Here is a 9,893-nt window from a genome sequence, read left to right as displayed (position 1 = left end):
TCCCTCATAAATGATAGATAGAACATAGAACAGTACAGCACAGAACAGGCCCTTCGGCCCTCGATGTTGTGCCGAGCAATGATCACCCTACTCAAACCCATATATTCACCCTATACCCGTAATCCAACAATAAATGCTTCACAGCTCCAGGGTCCCAGGCTCGGTTCCCGGCTGAGTCACTGTCTGTGCGGAGTCTGCACGTCCTCCCCGTGTGTGCGTGGGTTTCCTCCGGGTGCTCCGGTTTCATCCCACAGTCCAAAGATGTGCGGGTTAGGTGGATTGGCCATGCTAAATTGCCCGTAGTGTCCTTAAAAGTAAGGTTAAGGGGGGGTTGTTGGGTTATGGGTATCGGGTGGATACCTGGGGTTGAGTAGGGTGATCATTGCTCGGCACAACATCGAGGGCCGAAGGGCCTGTTCTGTGCTGTACTGTTTTATGTTCTATTTCCAGTGTCTTTGTCTCACTTTTGATTAATCAGACCCTGGATCATTAATCACTGATGTCGACTCTGCCACAGCTTAGATTAATCAAACGCTGCATCACTGCAATTGATCCTGTCTCCATTTGTATGGATGAAACATTGTCAATTGATTTAATTTAAGATCTTCAGATGAAATTATCACGCGTTATTCTGACTCATTTATTACTGCGCTATGCAATGTTACAGCTATAACTCCAGCCCACATGGCTCACAGCTTTTAAATAGCCCATTATTCAACTGTTATACTGGAGCCTATTCAGGCAATCACTGTTGATCAGAACTCTAATTAAAATCAGAATCACAGAAAAATACAGTGCAGAAAAGATCGCTCAGCACATCGAGTCTGCACCACGGCATGAAAGGCACCTGGTCTGCTAATCCTGATCGAGTTTACCTGCACTTGGCCCATAGGCTCGAATATTAAGACGAGCCAAGTGCTCAGCCAGTTCCTTTTTAAAGGATGTGGGGCAACGGGCGTCTACAACCAGACCAGGCAGTGTGTTCCAGTGTCACTGCCCTCTGGGTACAAAAGCTTTTGCTCAACCCCCCCACCCCAGAACCTCTTGCCCTTCACCTTGAACTGTGCCCACTCGTAACCGACCCTTCAGCTGTTCCAGATCCACCCTATCCATGGCGCTCGTAACCTTGGACACCTCAATGAGGCCACTCCTCAGTCTTATCTGCTCCAGCGAAAACAACCCAAGCCTATCCTATCTTTATTCGTCACATAAATGTTCCATCGGTTGCAAAATCCTGGTGATAGTTCTGTGCACCCGCTCCAGTGTAACCATATCCTGCCTATAATGTGACGACGAGAATTGCAAATAGTACTCAGGCTGTGGCCTCACCAATGTTCTGTATAACTCCAACATGACTTCTTTATTTTGTAATCTATGCCACGATTCATAGAATCATAGAATTTACAGTACAGAAGAAGGCCATTCGGCCCATAAAGTATGTTCCGGCCCTTGGAATGAGCTCCGTATTAAGGACATGCCTCGACCCTACCCTCGTAAACCACTAACACCATCTCACGTTTTTGGGCACTAAAGGATAATTTCTCACGGCCAATTCACCTAATCAGCACATCTTTAGACTGTGGAAGGAAACCGCAGCACCCGGAGGAAACCCACCCTCACGGAGAGAAAGTGCAAACTCTACACAGACAGGCATCTGAGTTTGGAATTGAACCTGGGTCTCTGGAACTGTGAGGCAGTCGTGCTAACCACTGTGTTACTGTATCGATAATTGATAGAAGCAAGTGTGCCATGTATCTTTTTCACACATTATTAATCTGCCCTTCTGCCCTCAGAGATCTATTTACTATCATGCCAGTTTCTCTTTGTTCCTCAGGACTTCCAAGTGTGGTACCATTCATTCAATATTTCCGTGTAAAATTGCTCCTTCCAAAGTGTAACACCTCACACTTTACAGGATTAAATTTCATCCGCCACTTTTCCGCCCATTGGACCATCCCGTCTGTATCTTCCTGGAACCCAAGATTCACAGCCTCATTGTGAACCACCCGGTCTATCATTGTGCCATCCGCTAACTTACTGATCCTACCCCACCCAGTTTGCATACCGTCGCAGCCGGTCCACATCAGACGCCATTTCCCTGGCCCGACGCTCATCCCTAGAGCATCACGAAAACAAGGACTCCTACATCTGGCTCCTATTTATTGACTACAGCTCCGCCTTCAACACCATAATCCCAGCCAAGCTCATATCAAAGCTCCAAAACCTAGGATTGGCTCTCCACTCTGCAACTGGATCCTTGACTTTCTGACCAACAGACCACAATCAGTAAGAATGAACACCAACACCTCCTCCACAATAGTCCTCAATACCGGTGCACCGCAAGGCTGCGTACTTAGCCCCCTATTCTACTCGCTGTAGACACACGACTGCGTGGCAAAACTTGGTTCCAACTCCATCGATAAGTTTGCTGACGATACGACTATAGTGGGCCGGATCTCGAATAACGACGAGTCCGAATACAGGAGGGTGATAGAGAACCTAGTGGAGTAGTGTAACGACAACAATCTCTCCCTCAATGCCAGCAAGACTAAATAGCTGGTCATCGACTTCAGGAAGCAAAGTACTGTACACACCCCTGTCAGCATCAACGGGGCCGAGGTGGAGATGGTTAGCAGTTTCAAATTCCTAGGGGTGCACATCACCAAAAATCTGTCCTGATCCACTCACTTCGACGCTATCACCAAGAAAGCACAACAGCGCCTATACTTCCTCAGGAAACTAAGGAAATTCGGTATTTCCACATTAACCCTTGCCAACTTTTACAGATGCACTATAGAAAGTATCCTATCGGGCTGCATCACAGCCTGGTATGGTAACAGGTCGGCCCAGGACCGCAAGGAACTTCAGAGAGTCGTGATTACAGCCCAGTCCATCACACGAACCTGCTTCCCATCCATGGACTTCATCTACACCTCTCGCTGCCGGGGGAAAGCGGGCAGCATAATCAAGGATCCCTCCCACCCGGCTTACTCACTTTTCCAACTTCTTCCATCGGGCAGGAGATTCAGAAGTCTGAGAACACGCACGAACAGACTCAAAAACAGCTTCTTCCCCACTGTCACCAGACTCCTAAATGACCCTCTTATTGACTGACCTCATTAACACTACACCCTGTATGCTTCAACCGATGCCAATGCTTGCGTAGTTACATTGCATATCTTGTGTTGCCCTATTATGTATTCTCATGTATTTTCTTGAATTTTGTTTAATTCCCGTTTCTTCCATGTACTGAATGATCTGTTGATCTGCTTGTAAAAAATTAATTTTCACTGTACCACGGTACACGTGACAATAAACAAATCCAATCCAATCCAACCCACTCCCCCACTCCCATTTTCACAGAAGATATTAATATAAATGACGACTAGTAGTCACGCAGCACAGATCCCTCTGGTTCGCCACTGGACACTGGCTTCCAATCACTAATGCAGCCATCTGTTATTACCCTCTGTGTCCTACAGCTCAGTCAGTTTTAATCCATTTTATAAAGTTCCCCTGTTTCCCAGTGCATTTACTTACCTTCTTTATAAGTCTCCCATGTGGGACCTTGTCAAATGTTTTGCTGAACAAATTCAACTGCATGACCTTAATCAACACATTTAATCATTTGCTCAAAACATTCAATCAAATTTGTTAGGCATGCTAACTACTCCTCATCAAACCTTGCCTCTCCAAATGGAGCAAGATTATCTACTTCAGAATTTTCTCCATTAGTTTCCTCACCACTAACTTGAAACTCACTGGCCTGTAGTCCCCTGGCTCATTCCTACAAACTACCTTCAATAGTGGAACCACATTAGCGGTTCTCCAGACCTCCGACACCTCTCCCGCGGTCAGGAAAGTAAACATTTGGTTCAGGGCCCCCGGAATCTGACCCTCGCCTCCTCCATCAACCTGGGACACAATTCGTCCAGGATTGGCGGTTTTTTCACTTTTATGCCCGCCAACACCTCCAATACATTGCCCATCCCTCTGGCAACTTGCTTAATAACCTCGCAGTCTGCTCTCTGAGTTCAATTTCTGCCTCTCATTCTCTTGGGTGAAGACAGGTTTGAAATGTTCAAGTAACACCCTACGAATGATCTCTGACTCCATCCACAGATTACCCCTTGGTCCCGAATAGAACATAGAACATAGAACATAGAACGATAAAGCGCAGTACAGGCCCTTCGGCCCTCGATGTTGCACCAACATGGAAAAAAACTAAAGGCCATCTAACCTACACTATGCCCTTATCATCCATATGCTTATCCAATAAACTTTTAAATGCCCTGAATGTTGGCGAGTTCACTACTGTTGCAGGTAGGGCATTCCACGGCCTCACCACTCTTTGCGTAAAAAACCCACCTCTGACCTCTGTCCTATATCTATCACCCCTCAATTTAAGGCTATGTCCCCTCGTGCTAGCCACCTCCAGCCGCGGGAGAAGGCTCTCGCTGTCCACCCTATCTACCCCTCTGATCATTTTGTATGCCTCTATTAAGTCACCTCTTAACCTTCTTCTCTCTAACGAAAACAACCTCAAGTCCATCAGCCTTTCCTCAAAAGATTTTCCCTCCATACCAGGCAACATCCTGGTAAATCTCCTCTGCACCCGTTCCAAAGCTTCCACGTCCTTCCGATAATGAGGCGACCAGAACTGTACGCAATACTCCAAATGCGGCCGTACTAGAGTTTTGTACAACTGCAACATGACCTCATGGCTCCGGAACTCAATCCCTCTACCAATAAAGGCCAACACACCATAGGCCTTCTTCACAACCCTATCAGCCTGGGTGGCAACTTTCAGGGATCTATGTACATGGACACCGAGATCCCTCTGCTCATCCACACGACCAAGAATTTTACCATTAGCCAAATATTCCGCATTCCTGTTATTCTTTCCAAAGTGAATCACCTCACACTTCTCCACATTAAACTCCATTTGCCACCTCTCAGCCCAGCTCTGCAGCTTATCTATGTCCCTCTGTAACCTGCAACATCCTTCCGCACTGTCTACAACTCCACCGACTTTAGTGTCGTCTGCAAATGTACTCACCCAACCTTCTGCGCCCTCCTCTAGGTCATTTATAAAAATGACAAACAGCAACAGCCCCAGAACAGATCCTTGTGGTACGCCACTCGTAACTGAACTCCATTCTGAACATTTCCCATCAACTACCACTCTCTGTCTTCTTTCAACTAGCCAATTTCTGATCCACATCTCTAAATCACCCTCAATCCCCAGCCTCCGTAATTTCTGCAATAACCGACCGTGGGGAACCTTATCAAACACTTTACTGAAATCCATATACACCACATCAACTGCTCTACCCTCGTCTACCTGTTCAGTCACCTTCTCAAAGAACTCGATAAGGTTTGTGAGGCATGACCTACCCTTCACAAAACCATGCTGAATATCCCTAATCATATTATTCCTATCCAGATGATTATAAATCGTATCTTTTATAATCCTCTCCAAGACTTTACCCACCACAGACGTTAGGCTCACCGGCCTATAGTTACCGGGGTTATCTCTACTCCCCTTCTTAAACAAAGGGACCACATTTGCTATCCTCCAGTCCTCTGGCACTAATCCTGTAGCCAATGATGACCTAAAAATCAAAGCCAAAGGCTCAGCAATCTCTTCCCTGGCTTCCCAGAGTATCCTAGGATAAATCCCATCAGGCCCCGGGGACTTATCTATTTTCACCTTGTCCAGAATTGCCAACATTTCTTCCCTACGCACCTCAATGCCATCTATTCTAGTAGCCAGGGTCTCGGCATTCTCCTCCACAATATTATCTTTTTCTTGAGCGAATACTGACGAAAAGTATTCATTTAGTATCTGGCTTATCTCCTCAGCCTCCACACACAACTTTCCACCACTGTCCTTGACTGGCCCTACTCTTACCCTAGTCATTCTTTTATACCTGACATACCTATAGAAAGCTTTTGGGTTTTCCTTGATCCTACCTGCCAAAGACTTCTCATGTCCCCTCCTTGCTCGTCTCAGCGCTCTCTTTAGATCCTTCCTCGCTTCCTTGTAACTATCAAGCGCCCCAACTGAAACTTCACGTCTCAGGGTTATGGGGATAGGGTGGAGTTGTTGACCATGAGTAGGGCGCTCTTTCCATAAGCCGGTGCAGACTCGATGGGCTGAATGGCCTCCTTCTGCACTGTAAATTCTATGATCTATGATCTATGATCTTCACATAGGCCTCCTTCTTCCTCTTAACAAGAGTTTCCACTTCTTTGGTAAACCACGGTTCCCTCGCTCGACCCCTTCCTCCCTGCCTGACTGGTACGTACTTATCAAGAACATGCAATAGCTGTTCCTTGAACAAGCTCCACATATCCAGTGTGCCCAACCCTTGCAGCCTACTTCTCCAATCTACACATTCTAAGTCATGTCTAATGGCATCACAATTGCACTTCCCCCAGCTATAACTCTTGCCCTGCGGGGTATACTTATCCCTTTCCATCACTAACGTAAAGGTCACCGAATTGTGGTCACTGTTTCCAAAGTGCTCACCTACCTCCAGATCTAACATCTGGCCTGGTTCATTACCCAAAACCAAATCCAATGTGGCCTCGCCTCTTGTTGGCCTGTCAACATATTGTGTCAGGAAACCCTCCTGCACACATTGTACAAAGAACGACCCATCTAATGTACTCGAACTATATATTTTCCAGTCAATATTTGGAAAGTTAAAGTCTCCCATAACAACTACCCTGTTACTTTCGCTCTTTTCCAGAATAATCTTCGCCATCCTTTCCTCTACATCCCTAGCACTATTAGGTGGCCTATAGAAAACTACCAGCAGTGTGACCTCTCCTTTCCTGTTTCTAACCTCAGCCCATACTACCTCAGAAGAAGCGTCCCCATCTAGCATCCTTTCCGCCACCGTAATACTGTCCTTGACTAGCAGCGCCACACCTCCCCCTCTTTTGCCCCCTTCTCTAAGCTTACTAAAACACGTAAACCCCGGAACCTGCAACAACCATTCCTGTCCCTGCTCGATCCATGTCTCTGAAATGGCCACAACATCGAAGTCCCAGGTACCAAACCATGCTGCCAGTTCCCCTACCTTATTTTGTATACTCCTGGCATTGAAGTAGACACACTTCAAACCACCTATCTGAACACTGGCACCCTCCTGCGAAGTCAAATCTGTGCTCCTGACCTCTATACTCTCAATCTCCCGTACCCCAAAACTACAATCCAGGTTCCCATGCCCCTGCTGAATTAGTTTAAACCCCCCCAAAGAGCGCTAACAAATCTCCCCCCCCCCCCCAAGGATATTGGTGCCCCTCAGGTTCAGATGTAGACCATCCTGCCTATAGAGGTCCCACCTTCCCCAGAAAGAGCCCCAGTTATCCAGAAATCTGAATCCGTCCCGCCTGCACCATCCCTGTAGCCACGTGTTTAATTGCTCTCTCTCTCCCTATTCCTCATCTCACTATCACGTGGCACGGGCAACAACCCAGAGATAACAACTCTGTTTGTTCTCGCTCTGAGCTTCCATCCTAGCTCCCTAAAGGCCTGCCTGACATCCTTGTCCCCTTTCCTACCTATGTCGTTCGTGCCAACGTGGACTACGACTTGGGCCTGCTCCCCCTCCCCCTTAAGGACCCGGAAAACACGATCCGAGACATCACGTACCCTTGCACCTGGGAGGCAACAAACCAAACCTGAGTCTCTCTCGCTCCCACAAAATCTCCTATCTGTGCCCCTGACTATTGAGTCCCCAATTACTAACGTTCTACTCCTTTCCCCCCTTCCCTTCTGAGCAACAGGGACAGACTCCGTGCCAAAGGCCCGTACCCCATGGCTTACCCCTGGTAAGTCCCCCCCCCCCCACAAGTATCCAAAACGGTATACTTGTTACTCAGGGGAACGACCGCAGGGGGTCCCTGCACTGACTGCTTCTTCCCAGTCCCTCATACAGTTACCCATCTATCTCCAGTCTTTGGTGTAACTACTTCCCTGAAGCTCCTATCTATGACCCCCTCTGCCTCCCGAATGATCCGAAGTTCATCCAGCTCAAGCTCCAGGTCCCTAACACGGTTTTTGAGGAGCTGGAGTTGGGTGCACTTCCCACAGATGAAAGCAGCAGGGACACTGACGGCGTCCCTCACCTCAAACATTCTGCAGGAGGAGCATTGCACAGCCTTCCCTGACATCACCTCTAGATTTAAAAAAAAACAAGAAAAAGAAAAAGAAAGGAAGAGCTTACCTGATATTACCTCAAACCCTGCTCCCGCTGAAAGGTAAGCAAATTTAAAGGCACTCACTCACCTTCACGACAGGCCCCTGCTCCCGCTTCCCAACCACCGTGGGGTGGGGGGTTGGTTAGAGGAGGAGGTAGGGTGGGAAACACTCACGAAGTGTTTCGGGTTTAACTGTCACTTGACAACAGCCCCTCCACAAACCACCATCAACTTAGGCTGACCGCACTGCACGTATGCAAATTTCCCCAGAACAGCTGATCAGTAGCTCTGCTCTGCTGCCCTCTGCTGGATCCTAATGTTTCCCTAGTTATCCTCTTCCCATTGATATACTTCTAGAATATCTTGGGATTTTCCCTTCTTTTACCAGCTCTAGATTTCTCACATCCATCTTTGCTTAACTAATTGCTTTCTTCAGTTCCATTCGGCATATTCTTTTCTCCATTAATCTCTGTTGATTTGCGCCCCTACAACTTATTGAAAGTCTATATCGTCCTTCTGATTGTACCCTGAATACCTCTGGACATTCATGGTTCACTGGGCTTGTCACTTTTTTCTACTACCCGTGAATACTCGTGAATATATTTAATGTTATAGCATCAACCAATTCCTGTGGTAATGAATTCTAAAGGCTCTACACTCTATGGGTGCAGAAATGTCTCCTCATCTCTGTCCGAAATGGTTTACCCTGAAGCCTCAGGTTGTGACCCCTGGTTCTGGACACACCCACCATTGGGAACACCCTCACTGCATGCACCGTGTCTAGTCCTGTCAGAATAAGTCTATAGAGATCCCCCCTCATTCTTCTGATCTCCAGCAAGAAGAATTATAACTAGTCAATCTCTCCTCATGTGACAGTCCCGTCCTCCCTGGAATCAGTCTGTCGAACTTTCGCTGAACTCCCTCGAGAGCAAGAACCTCATTCCCTAGAAAAGGAGATCAAACTGCACACAATATTCCAGACGTGGTCTCACCAAAGCCCTGTATAATTGCAGCAACACATCCTGCTTCTGTACTAGAAACCTGTCGCAACGAAGACCAACATATCATTAGCCTTCTTTACCGCCTGCTGCACCTGCATGCTTACCTTCACAGACACGCACAAGGACACGTAGCCCCGCTGCACACTCCCCTCCCCAAATTTTCAACCATTTAGGTAGTAATCTGCCTTTCTGTTTTTGCTTCCAAAGTTAATAACCGCACACTTATCCAAATTATTATTCCATTCAGATCGAACACCATCCCCATTTCCTCTTCGAGCACCCCCCCCCCCCCCCCGCCCCCGCTCTTCTGTAGATCTGCCCACCAGCAACTTGTCCCAATCCACCTTGGCCAGATCCAGCTCTATTTTACGAGTCTTCTCTCCCCAATCCAATAACTTCTTCTATAATTTGCCTATTTTCTTGTCCATATCAAAGCTATATTGCACCATGTTGTGGTGGCTATCACTAAAATGCTCCACATCAATCACTTGTCCAGTTTCATTCCCAAAAATTAGGTCTAGCACTGTACCATCCCTTGTTGGGCCCTCCACATGTTCTGCTGAAAGATTCTCTTGTACACATTTCCAAGCTCTGCTCCATTTAAGCCCTTAACATAATGACTATTCCAGTCCATGTTGGGAAAGTTGAAATCACCCACTATAATTACACTATAATTAT

This window comes from Scyliorhinus canicula, chromosome 17 (genome assembly GCF_902713615.1).
Source record: "Scyliorhinus canicula chromosome 17, sScyCan1.1, whole genome shotgun sequence".
Classification (NCBI taxonomy): domain Eukaryota; kingdom Metazoa; phylum Chordata; class Chondrichthyes; order Carcharhiniformes; family Scyliorhinidae; genus Scyliorhinus; species Scyliorhinus canicula.
This window is presented reverse-complemented; position numbering follows the sequence as displayed.